The sequence below is a fragment of the Bos taurus genome, chromosome 23 (assembly GCF_002263795.3).
Source record: "Bos taurus isolate L1 Dominette 01449 registration number 42190680 breed Hereford chromosome 23, ARS-UCD2.0, whole genome shotgun sequence".
Taxonomy (NCBI): domain Eukaryota; kingdom Metazoa; phylum Chordata; class Mammalia; order Artiodactyla; family Bovidae; genus Bos; species Bos taurus.
The window spans coordinates 8,001,169-8,011,949 of record NC_037350.1 but is presented as its reverse complement, the minus strand read 5'-3'; positions in this window follow the sequence as shown (position 1 = coordinate 8,011,949).

Here is a 10,781-nt window from a genome sequence, read left to right as displayed (position 1 = left end):
GAAGTTCACAGAGATTCCCAGGTCCACTACAGCCCCATTGCATCCACCAGCAGCTGCCCTCTGGCCTCAGTGGCTCTGCAGCAGCAGAGAAACTGTCTAAAAGGCAGACGCAGGGGCAGGAGCAGGTAAATCCTGGCCGGATGAGCCCCTCTACCCCATGACTAATCTTCCTACCTCCCCAGCACCAATCCCACTTAGACCCATGGTCCAGAATTCTCTGATGGGTCCATAGTCTAAGGTTTGTAGTCTCAGTGTGAGAGCATCTCCTCCTGTGAGTCCACCTTTACTTGAGAGGCCTGAGCGAGGAGGAGCCCCAGAGAAGGGTACCTTTACTTCTATCCAGACCCCCAGGGGTAATCACTGCCTCAGGACTATGTTTTGAGGTAAGTTTCTCACTGTCATGTATTTGTGGCTAATGTTTATCTGTGGGCCCCACTGTAAATATTAGAGTCACACATCCAGGGAAGGAGGAAGACTCTGCAGTAACAGGAGATGTGGGGGCCAAGGGAGGGATGGATGGATGTCTTGGGCACAGAGGACATACAAGGACCACAAAAACAAAAGTCATCATTTCAAATAGCTGACACCCAGGTTCCATTTGACCTCATGCACAGGGAAGGAGCCTTTTTGGCTTCCCCAAAAGGGGATTTGTGATCCTGGAGCTGAGGAGAGAAATGATCATCCCCACTTCTTCCCAGGCAGAGCTGTGAGGGGCTTGGGGGCTGGGGGCTCTGCCTCTGGCTAAAGTCATGACTGTGACCCAGATGTGACAGTCCCCCTTGGCCTGGTCTAATGTTTGATTACTTGTCACTCTCTCCACTTGAGGGGAGGGGGTCCCTGCGAGACAATCTCCTCCTCCCAGCCCCCAACATAGATCCCGACAGGGACCACTGTCCAGAATTCTCTGATAATTCTCAGTTTTGGGGGGGTGGTCTAATCTTGCTTCTTTCTTATCTGCCTTTGGAAAACCACTGTCCCTGTGCGATGGGGCTACACTGAGCCAAGAGAACCCTCTTCAGTCCCCACATCCGCACGGTGAACTCTGTAGAGCAGGTGAGGTAGTTTGCCTCAGAAGAAGGTCTAGAAAGCACACAGGTTAACATGATCTCTATATAAGGCTCGTCATGACAGTGGGGCCTGCAGCTGTGAGCCACGTCCGAGAAGCTCCCAGTTCATAGCCTTTAAAGCCCTCACAGTACACATGAGTCCCTATGTTCCTGGAGCAGCAAGCTGTCTCAGGACATTTTGGGGATGGTCTTGTGCGGGCTACGTTCCCTGGACTTTGGGAGACCAAAGGTTCTGCCACGCCAATGAAAACAAGACAAAGCGGAGAAGAGCACAGCATCCAGGAGAGAATGGCTTGCTGCCCCTGGAGAGGGGACAACTCCAGAGAGCACAATGGGGTGGATACTGAAGCTGGAGGTTCAAGTCACCAGCAAGGGCACAGGGCCTTCCCTTCCTTTCCAGATCTGAGATTCCACCCAATGTCAGGACCATTTGTCACCCCTCCCAAAGACATTTCCCTTTCAATCCTGATTTCTTTGGGCTGGCAGGCCCAGGGCTTCCTTGACTCCTGTCTACAGGAAGCTAGTTCAGGCTGATTGGGCAGACAAGAATATGTAATCTCTATGCAATTTTTAGGGACTAGGAAGGTACCTTGGGGCAAGGGGGATTTACTGCCAAGGCTCGTAGATAACCCAGTGTCCACTCAGATATCCTTCACAGTCCAGCAGGAAGGGAACTTCCTACTGGCTCTTACATTCCTGAAGGGCACATCCAAGTTATCTACAAGTGTGAGCGAATGAGGCCCACTCAGGCTCCTCCTCCAGTAGTTAAATCTCATGCTGAGCCAACTCCTCGGATACATCACGTGATTTCAATCAGTTCCCCAGTGCCTCCCCATCCGGCTGCTGATGTGGATCTTATACATGGGCCTACGGTTTGGGCCTTTAAGATACTGTAAGGATGCATTGCCAATACCAACCAGGTGCCAGTTCAGTGCTGGGGCTGCAGGGGCCCAGAGGTGAATGAGGCCATCAGGGAATCTCAAGTTGGAAAATCAGGTATTGACTATAAGGGGACAGCGTCACCTCGGTGACCTTGTATGTTTCCACAGAAGCCACACAGGCAAAGTCTTGAACCACAGCTAATCTGAGTCCTGGCCTGATGCCTTGTGATCCTCCCAGAACCAGAGGATGGAAGCCTACTTCAAAAGGCCACCCCCACGCCCCTCACTTTCTCCCCAGGGAGGCTGTCATGAGGCAGTTTCTTATCACCTCTGGGTTCTAGCCAAAAGAGAGAATATTAGGGTGAAAAGAGCTCCTTTCCGGAGGCTTGTGATGAAAAAACTAAGATGCAAACACTCATGTCTGGGTCAGACTCAAAGATTTTCCTGCACTCTGGTTTAATCTGTGAAAGAAAGATTATTTCTCTGAGGCACTTAATAGGGAACCCGCTAAGGCCCAAACTTCCCCTCTTTCTCCATTTCTCTGACAAACAAGATTCCATGGTCAGAAAATGTTCTCTGAAAGGATAGCTGAGGACTCTTAGCAAAAAGCTAGGGAGATGGCTGGTGCTGGGTGACCTGGAGCATTGCCCCACCCTCTTCCCTTCAAGCACTCCCCCCGCCCCCATAGCCTTCTACACCACACATCCTCCCTGGTCCTCATGTAATATAACCTTGGAGTTTGCCTGTGTTGTTAGCTGATTGAAGTTCATCGTATTTCCACCTTTCCCACCCCCAGGGCCCCTCTGTTGGAGCTGCCACTGACTTCTGCTCTGTAAGCACTCCCTCAAGCCCATTCCCTGAAAATGGGCTCCTCCCTGCCTCTTCCTCAAGCCCTCCATGCCAGTATTTCTTCAAGACGCCCACAGTTGCCCTTGCAGAGCAAGCTCACTTCACAGGAATCAAGTGGTGGGCTGAGTCATATAGATGCTTAAGAGCAATTTTATAAGTGATATAGAGTTGGCAGGTCCCGGCCGCCGAGCTCTGGTACAATGTTACGACCAGTGCTTGCCTTTCTTTTGAGCCCCAGATCCTGCACCCCTGTGGCGAGCAGGCTCCGCCCCAACAACATACTCCATCTAACTTGATGCCTACCCTCCACTCAGAAGCCCACAAGCCCCGGCTTTAGTCCCAGCATGCCCTTCGCTCCTGCTTTGGGACCAGGCAGTACTCTTGCCTGGAAAGTCCCATGGACAGAGGAGCCCGGAAGGCTGCAGTCCATGGGGTCGCTGGGGGTCGGACACGACTGAGCGACTTCACTTTCACGTTTCACTTTCATGCATTGGAAAAGGAAATGGCAATCCGCTCCAGTGTTCTTGCCTGGAGAATCCCAGGCACTGGGGAGCCTGGTGGGCTGCCATCTATGGGGTCGCACAGAGTCGGACACGACTGAAGTGACTTAGCAGCAGCAGTGACCAAGAACAGAGGCTCCCGGCAGCAGCAGGTGTGACAGCCACGAGTCGCCGAGGACACAGCCGATGGGTGGTGTGGCCCTCTCCCTTTGTGGGGACCGCAAGCCGAGAAGCGTGGGTGCCTCTCCTCCCGCCGCCCAGCCTTCACGGAAGACCCCGCGCCCCACTCCCACTTCCTCCCGCGTCCCGTCCTCGGACCCGTCTGCTAGTTAAGACCCTCTTTCGCCCCCTGGGAGCTCTGCGTGGCTCTGCCTCACGGCGGGACTGAGGGAGAAGTTGAGGGTGACAGTTACTCCCGGGCGGGGTGAGGAGGGGGCGGACCTCGACGGCCCGCCCCTGCCCGCCTCCAACGGCCAGCACCGCCCAGAGCTCCCCCGCCTGGGGGTGGAGGCGGCAGCGCCCCGCCCCTCGCCCCGCGCAGTCCACACTCCCCAGCCTGCCCCTCACCGCGCCCAGCCCCCGCGCCTCGCGCAGCGCCTTGCCCCGCCCCTCGTCCCGCCCGGTGCTACACTCCCGGCCTGCCCCGCGCCCCACCCCTCCCCCGCCACGCCCCCGCACCGCGCCACGCCCAGCGCCACGCCCAGCGCCCCACTCCCTCCTGCCCCATCACCCGACGCCGGCTGCGATTCCCCTATTTCCCACTGCTGGGTCTGTACCGACCTCTGCCTATCAGGACTCTTGGGCCCGGGGCTGAGGACCAACTGAGAGGTTTCCCAAGACATCCCTGATTTCAAATATCCTGTCCCGTCGTCAGAGTCAGCTGTTCTCCCTGCGCTTTGGACAACGGCGCCTTTCATGCACTTTCTAAAGGGCTTCAGATTAAGCTCTATAGTTGAGCGTCGCTGCGGAAGGTCCCAGCTAATCCAGATATCTTGATCCACCAGATTTGTCCCTGGGTCAGAAACGTCTGGGGCAGGGGGGAAGGGGGCTGTAGAGGCCGACCTAAGTCTTTGGCCTTGAGAAGGAATGGACAGTGCCAAGGCCGAGGCCGTGGAGTGAGACGGAGAGAAGAGGGGGTCTGCCCCAGCCCTGCTATTTGCACCTCGCCCAGTTAGACTGAGAACCCTGCCCAGAAATTTGGGGCATCGTCCAGCCCCGCTCCTCTCTGAACCCTCTCGTTTCTCTCCATCCACCTTGAAGTCAGAGATCTCCTTAGCTCCCTCGAGGAAAAAAGACGCGGACCTTCGCGTTTCTCCACCAGCCCCCTCCTCCCTCGGGGGCGGGCAGACTGCATTTCCCTCCATGTTCTGTTACAGACAGAGCCTCGGATAGTGCGCTGCCCACCCTCCCAGCACCTCCTCCCTCTCCGGCCTTCTTCCTCACTTATCTCTTCTTCCTCAGCTGAGGAGATAGAGCAGCTGAGTGAAAAGACAAAGTAATTTCCTTTCCGTCTAACCGCTTCTAATAGGAACCTGGAGGAAACGGAATTTAATAAACTGAGAGTGGTCGCAACCAACCTCTGCCATACTTTCCCACACCCCACCCCCCTCCATCATTACTTTTTAATTACCGAAGACTTTTTACAAAATGTAAAGCAAATTGACTGCGGCAATTGAGGCAAGCTAAAGATGGCTCTGAAATTATACCATTGTCAGTGTAGACCCATTAAAACAAAGTTTATAACTATCCGATGTTTTCATTGACGACCCCAATCCATCCACTTGCAGTAATCTCCTTCCTCCCCTCCCACGGAATCCATCTAGAGGGTTATTACTCTCATAGAAAGTCGTGGTAAATTGCGAGGAAGTGTACCCCAAAAAAGGGAAGGAAGGAAAAATCCGTTTTTAGTTAGAGCTTGGACTTTAAAGTAGCCAGAGTTAGAGGGACTTACCTTTAAAATGCAGATGTGTGTTGTGATGGTCTGAAGCGGGGAAGAGACAAAGAGATATAGAGAAAAGGTGGGGAGTTTTCTCCAGGGCTTGTGGTGATTAAGTGAAGGTGGTCCCTCCACACAGAAACCAGAAGGGCAGGGCCCCAGGAAAGAGGAGGTCTCAGACTAGAATGGAAGTGCATTGCTCTTGTGTGTGGGTGAGTTAAGTGAGTGGGTTTGAATGGAGCTGCAAGTGAGTGGGTTTGAATGGAGCTGCAAGGGGGAATTAGGCTGGGGTTTGAGAGGGGGAAATCCACAGCCTTCCAGATTCTTTCCTTGAAAGAGTACATTTCAGATCACCTGAAGACAGGCTCTCACCTCCCTTATGTCACTTAAGGGAGTGTCCTCAGGGATCTTGGTAATGACAGAAAGGGGGAGATGCCTGGTGGGAGGGCTTAGCCAAGTATTAGTACTGGATAACCAGGCTTGGGGGGTCCAGATGGCAAGGCCCCAGCAGGAGGACTTCAGAATGCAGGGAGCATTTGCAGTATACCAGGATTCCCTCCAAAGCCCTCTGCCGGCTTCCTGGAGGGGCGGGGTCAGGAAAGCTCATGTAGAGGGGCAGCTTTGTTTCCTGGCTAGTATAGACTTGGCATTAAAAACAGAGAACAAGGAGCTTCCGTGGTGCTTCAGGAAGGGAATCAGAAGCTATAAACTGGAGACCAGAACTGATGGGATCTTTGAAAAGCCTGAATCTTAACACTTCTGAATGTTTCTATTTTGGTCAACACTTTTCTTTTAAAAACTCTGTAGATAGGCCTTGAAAATGAAAGTGAAAGCCGTTCAGTCATGTCCGACTCTGCGACCCCATGGACTCTCTATAGTCCATGGAATTCTCCAGGCCAGAATACTGGAGTGGGTAGCCTTTCCCTTCTCCAGGGGATCTTCCCAACCCAGGGATTGAACCCAGGTCTCCCGCATTGCAGGCGGATTCTTTACCAGCTGAGCCACAAGGGAAGCCCAAAATGTACAGCAAGGAAGTGGGGAGCAGAAAGACCGTCCCGTCCTTCTGGCCACTAGTCTTTGAGTAGAGTTAGATTCCTCTCAAAATGGGAGGGACTGAACCTTGAGGGAGCCCACTGTATAAAGAAAGAAAGCTGGGTTGGAGGAACTGGGCAGCAATGGGTGGTCTGCCCTTGATATCACCGGTGGCTGGCCACTGATCACAATGGAGAAACCCAGGAACAGAGGATTTTGCAAAGAGGTCTGGGCACCAGGAGTGACAAGGGAAGGAACAAGGGAGTAGGAGCAAGTGAGAAGCAAGGTTTTGATGGAACGAATCCCTTTGATTCGTTCTGTGAATTTGCAAGACTGTTGGCTCCTCAGGAGTTGCAGCTTGGTCTTAATTTCCATTCCTGGTAACCCTCAGCCAGGTGCCTGCCGCACTAAGTTAAATTTTACTTAAAACATTAAATTTGCCTTCAGTGGTATATTTGCAAGCTCATTCTTCCAGATCTCAGTTTATTCTTTTTTTTTCCAGTCATTTTAAAGGGATTCTCTCAGACTCTCTGTTGGTTATGGGAATTGATCTCACAGTCCTTGAAACTTCCTTCCAGAATTCTCAGGAAGTGGAGCTCAATGCCTTGTGAGCTGCTTAATTCTCTTCAGAATTAGTGTTGTCTCATAATATGCATGTTTGTTTTCTGATAGTGGGTGAAATGCTCTGCATGTGAAAGATGGTATATAAAATTCCACAAGATGGCTGTGATTATAATAATTATTCTCTGCCAAACCCAGAAGGGTTAAATCAAGGCAGGTAGCTGGAAGGGGACGTCCAAATCAGAGTTTTACCAGAAGTTTACAACTGGGCTCATAGCAGGGCAATAGGAAACTCGCCTCCTGACTTGGGGTGACTGGGGCAAAGATTTGCCAAGACTTCTCACCCATTGCCCCAGTCTTTCTCCTGGCCCCCACCACACTGCAGGCATGCTGTCTCTAGAAGCTGCATCCCTGGGGTGGCTCAAACCTCAGACTCCGCCAGCACTGGAGCCACCTGGGCCTGCTCTCTGTTAATCATTCAGATTGCTCTTTCCTAGCCGCAGCCTTGCCTCAGGGTGGCCATTAAGAAGGTTACTTCCTAATTTAAGCTCAAAATACAGTTCGGTGGGGGTTTAAACCCAGAGGGACTTGTACTCATATCTTGATAAATTGTAAAATATCTCCCCCATGTCTCCCTGTCTCAGTCCTCCTGCTTCCTTGTTCCCATTGCAAGTCTGGCACATAGTCTTTCAAAGAAAAAATAGAATTAAAAAGGAAGAAAAGAAGAAAATGAAAAGCTTATTCTTTCTAATGTCCCCTAACATTTAAACACACACACATACACATGCGCAATTAGACACTTATTGTGTATTATGCACAAATACACTTAAGTGTATTTTTTCAGGGAAATGGTATCCTTAAGGATCAACATATGATCCTAATGGGTCATATGTTGGCATGATTTTGTTGCCAACCTTGAAATGGGAATATGGATTTATTTGAACAGACTTTGAACGCGACCCTGAGAAGAACTGCTCTGGCATTTGACTGGTTGGAGCGTGGAATAGAGGGCTCTCTAGAGCCCCGTGACCCACTCCAGAAACTGTACCTGCTGTTTTGTGGGGGATGGAGAGCTACTTTTTATAAACAAAAATCCAGAGAGCAGTTTCAACATTTATCACTTTTCTCTTCTGCCTTCACTCTCTGTACTTTCCAGTATGAATGACACCAACCTTGCCTCTCTCTGGTGCCATGCCGCTCTCTTTTATTTGGCATGGTAAAAAAGCAGGTCTCTTTCCCTCTTCCCAATCTTCTCCCCATCACTCCACCACTGTGAGTACTGTGGTACTGGTCCCCACCTGTGTCCTTCCATTTATCACAAACTCAGCACATGCTGCTCTTTTACCAACTCGTATCCACAAAATCATGGCATGAGAAGGTCATGCCAGCAAATTGGATTAAGAAAATGGTACTTGATCATTTACTGTAAGAATCACCTCAAACAAAAATTCTCTTCTGTTGGGATGGTGACAGGGGAGACACGTTGCCGCTATTCTAAGGCGCCTCCCCTTTAATCCGGATACAAAAAACTCAGTAAACATGTTATATCAAAGGCTCACATCATTCAAATCTTCCCTAATCCACCACCTTCATTTGAAGAGCCCGCATTTCGTTAAAAACAGTAGTGTTGTCTGCGACACTGCTGCTGCTGCTGCTGCTGCTGCTAAGTCTCTTCAGTCGTGTCCGACTCTGTGCGACCCCATAGACGGCAGCCCACCAGGCTCCCCCCATCCCTGGGATTCTCCAGACAAGAACACTGGAGTGGGTTGCCATTTGCTTCTCCAATGCAGGAAAGTGAAAAGTGAAAGTGAAGTCGCTCAGTCGTGTCCAACTCTTTGCGACCCCATGGACTGCAGCCTACCAGGCTCCTCTGTCCATGGGATTTTCCAGGCAAGAGTACTGGAGTGGGGTGCCGTCACCTTCTCCGGTCCGCGACACTGACAGTATATTAATTTGTCATGTGAACCTGTCACTTTGCAAACGCTTCTTATCTTGTATGTGAGCAGTGAACTTTGTTGAGTTATATAGCTTGGCCACAACTGGAAAGAACTCAGGAAAGTTTGTGTTTTGTCCCCTTGACTTACAGATGAGGGAACTGGCCCCCAGCAAGAGGGAGGGACTTGCCTAGGGCCACTAACCCAGAGTAGAACTGGGGCTAGTTCCACAAAGTCAAATGCAAAGTCAGGATCCGCGCCCACCTCACCCCACTGCCAGCCCAGCATCTGACAATGGTAGAAATGCAGGATGGTGACACTAGAAAAGAGATGTAGAGGTCTTGTACCCTTTTCTTCTGCATTGAGAGGAATCTGAAGAGTTTTTCACCGCTTGACAGCTACGTGAGTTAAAAGGTCCCAGGAGGACAGCCTCTCTTTTCTGGAAGTGGGCTTGACCAGCACTCGTGCATGCGTGGAATCTGAGTTACTTTCCTCTGGCTCATCCAGACTACTCTAGGGCAGGCAGAAGGTGGTCCAGCTTTAATGTCACCTGTAGCAGCCAATGCCGACGCTTCCCTGGCCAACTAACAGGTGGTCACAGAAGCGCCCCCCCCCGCCCCCGCCAAGTTGCTGGGTCAGTTGCCAGGAATTTGAGGTGTCGACAGAGAAAGATAAAGACCAGGAAACCGTTTCTAACACCACTGGCCCAGAGCAGAGAGTAAATCGCCAGCAACAACCTGGAAGAGGCTATAAAATGAGAATAAAACAGGCTGATAATTTATGATGCACAATAAAAAGAGCAGGGGAAGCTGAGGAGCCGGTGACGGTTCGTTCTCTCCACGCCCGGCTCTTTAACTGTGCTGAGCATTTCCTGCCCAGCCTGCTGCCCCTGCATTTTGGAGAGCCCCTGTCCCTCACCCACAGCATCCAATCCCACCCGCAGGGCTCCCAAATCCTGACAGTGAAAGTCTGTGAGGGCTTTCTACGCAGACCTCTCAGGACTGGCTCAAGGTCACGCAGCTAGTCAGTGGCAAATCCAAGGCCTGGAGCCGGGACTACCTATTTCAAGATCGAAGTCTTTCTCAAATCCACCCCATTTTCCTTGCCAGGAACAGAAGACTTGAATTTCAAGATCTAAGTGAAAGCTCTTCTCCATATCTGATGTTCTCCACCCCCACCCCGCCCCCAGAAAGCCCCAGGAGGCCAGAGCCCAGACCTGGGGGGGCACCCACTCTTAACTGGCCTTCGAGCCTCGTGGTGGACTAGGGCAGCCCCAGGGGGAGGCTGCTAACCTCGCTGACGGCAGATCCTTGCTGACCACAGATCCTATGGGCGACAGGGGGACAGGCTGCCTCTCTGACTTGCCCGCCTCCCCTACCCCTCTGTGGATTTGGGTCACCTGCAAGTCATTGAGCCTGTGGGGCGCCTGGGCTGCCCCTGTTCCTAGAGGCTCTGTGGGCTCTCCACAAAGGTTAGCCAGGGGCCCCAAGGGGCTCAGGCAGTCCTCTCCCCACTTAGCACTGGTTGTGAATTGTTCCGAGTATTCCAATGAATGGGGACATCTCTTGTCCCGTGCAGCAGCCAGCCTCAGAGCCCCTTCCTGGTGGGTTTGGAAGGTGGAGGGAGGTGACTGGCAGCAGAGAGGGTGCTGCCCCCCACCTCATTCTGGTGTGACTCTTTCTGGGGGTGATTTTGGAGACTCCCCTCGGGACCAGTCCTTTTAGCTGGATCAGATTAGAGGTGGGGTGGGCAGGAGGGCAAAAGGGCCAGAGACAAGAACTCTGGGGCTAGAATCAAGCCCCAGCTGGACCACTAATCCATCACGTGACATCTCTTCAGAGAAGTCACCTCTCAGAGACCCACTTGCCTTTCCTTGCCCATCTCAAAGTACCCTTGGAAAGCTCCCAGGAGATAACAGATATGATGGGACTTTGTAAATTTCCAAGCCCTTGGGTTGTAGGGTGCGGTAACTATCACTCTGGCTGAGCAAAGAGGTCACCAACAGGCCCGACCCAGGCACC